At 35.0% G+C, this 2,472-nt stretch overlaps 1 pseudogene; it reads right to left on the bottom strand.

The window, feature by feature from the left end:
- Positions 1 to 1,245, bottom strand: part of LOC107104188 — a 5,794-nt pseudogene extending 4,549 nt beyond the window's left edge.
- Between the last annotated feature and the right edge of the window lie 1,227 nt (positions 1,246 to 2,472).

Genomic DNA, 2,472 nt, shown 5'->3' with positions numbered 1-2,472 from the left:
GATTGTGATTGGTTGGGAGGAAGCAGTGACTAGCATAAACCTACATGCTAGGCTACAATGAGAAGGAAGGAAAACTACGTTTCTTTTTTATCGAACTTTTATCGACACTATTTTTTTCTATTGCGCCACACGTCTATCGATCGATATATATCGTTATTGAATTATCGCCCAGCCCTAATCTAAAGCTTCTTGACCTAAATCTACAGGCATGAGACACGTGTCCTGAAACATACAGTGCTGCTGTCTGTCGTGCAAAAGCTCGTTTTCACCATCATCTGTACCTTGATCTACAGGATCATTTATCAGCCCTTCTTCTGTTCTATCACTGACTTCTCTAGAAAAATCATTGATCCAATCATCATTAAACTCTACATCCTTATAATGCTTGTTGAAACGTTTTAAATATTTAAGCGCTTGCTGTATGTGTGAAGTATCAACATACTGATATTTATAATGACCTTTAAACGTTAATTTCCGTTTTAATTTTACAGCTAGCAATGACCCTTCCATATTACTTCGAGGCAATACATTGCAAGTTTGATTTAAATTGGCAGGTACACATGTCACTGGTCCATGGACCCCATTCTGCCCCCCCTTAGGTAAAGCTAGCATTTTCATAAAAGGAATGTGTAAAGCTATTAGGTGTTGTTCTAAGCTATTGAGAGAAGCCAATTCGGAGGGGATCTCATCAAGACCTAAATTGTTAGTGAACTTTCAGGTGGCATCTCACCTTTGTTAATCTTGTAATGACAAGTATAACAAATCATCAATTTACCTCTAGCAGAATCCATCAAATTACATGGATTTCTGCAATCTGCGTTACATTTGTGTACATAGTCATCTACAATACATTTTTCTGCTATGACTGCACTACCTTTGCTTTTGCTATAATAATCTTATTTACATATTAAAACCTGGTGTCTAAACAATAGTCTGTGGCAGACACAGCAAACAAAGTCTGGACCATGTTGAACCTTTTCTAAAAACTGCTTTATGACAAAATCTAACTCTTTAGACATTTCTCTATGCTGCATTTTTATTTAATTTTACATGCAACAAAACCTTTTGTCTATGTTTTGCATTACCGTGATAGTTTGTTCTACTAACATCTTTTAAGTACCGTCTGTGTTGCTGATTAATTTTGTATTTTTCTTTACTCAGTGCTTTCACTTTCTCTTTATGGATAAGATTATATTCATATTTTTTCTTACTCAGGGCCTTCACCTTCTCTTTATGGAAATACATTTCCCTATACATTCTTTTGCCTGAAAATATTTTGTTTTGTTTATAAGAATCTTTTTGTTGATACATAAGTTTATTTTTAAACTTAACGGTTTCTTTATATTCCAAATTAGAATGGTAGGCAGTCATTTTTTAAATGTTTGTTTCTTTTTAAAATACCTTGACTGAAATGATGAAGTGCTGATTTTTTCATCGCTACATTGTTTAGCTTTCAAAGTTCTTCCACGCGTAATTAATGTGCCAAATTTACTTACTTTACACAAACCATAACACACCATTGTATCATCTTTATTCACACAAGTAACCACATCAAAATGAAATGAGTTCTGTGTAAGATATATTCCTTGACTCATTTCTGTTGGCCTTAAACAATTATATTTAGTCCATTGTGTGCCATTATGAACATACATGTTAACTCCTAATGCTTTAGCTGTTGCATGTATTTCTATATGAGAAGCTTCATGACCAACAAACTTCATTTTTGACCTCTCAAGATAACCTGAAACAGAAACATGGCCGCTTCCCAACAACTGTACATCATCTGTGTTTTTCTCCATGTAAGAAACAACAGCAAGTCTAATTTTGCGATGAGTTTTCTGAGATCCACTAATTACATGACCTACTGCTCTGAAAAAACTGTTCCCGTCTTCTCGAATTTTCTCAGTCTCACACACATCCCCTAAAGATCCACATTCTGTCTCTGCTGTGTCCTGTTTTACAGAATCTATGTTCAACTTCTTACACAAAGACATGGCAACATTGTTACATACAGGATTAAAACTTAAACACTGTTCATCTCCATCAGCAATCATGATATTGTCAGCATCTACACAACTAAGATCCTGTAGCCCTACATCCTCTGTGGCCCGTTTTCTAGTATTATATCCTTCACAATCTGAACCCTTTACTTTACAATAACCATAACAACTTTGTGTTTGTGGTTGTTTCACACAAACAACTGTCTCATAATGATTACCATCACCATTATGTAAATAAATACACTGACTTGACAACTGACTACTATGACATTTGTATTCAAGCCATTTATCTATATAATATGTAAATATGTCAACACCCAAACAATCTGCTGCAGCTTGGATTTCTACCTCAGTTGCCCAACTACCAACATACTGCATCCTTGATCTGCTGATATAGTCAGAAACTGATGAATATTCGTCTCTCAAAATGCTACAATATAACTGAGAATTCTTTTCTAGCTGCTTCACTACA

This window comes from Cyprinodon variegatus, unplaced genomic scaffold (genome assembly GCF_000732505.1).
Source record: "Cyprinodon variegatus isolate N-32 unplaced genomic scaffold, C_variegatus-1.0 Scaffold1643, whole genome shotgun sequence".
NCBI classification, from domain to species: domain Eukaryota; kingdom Metazoa; phylum Chordata; class Actinopteri; order Cyprinodontiformes; family Cyprinodontidae; genus Cyprinodon; species Cyprinodon variegatus.
This window is presented reverse-complemented; position numbering and strand designations above follow the sequence as displayed.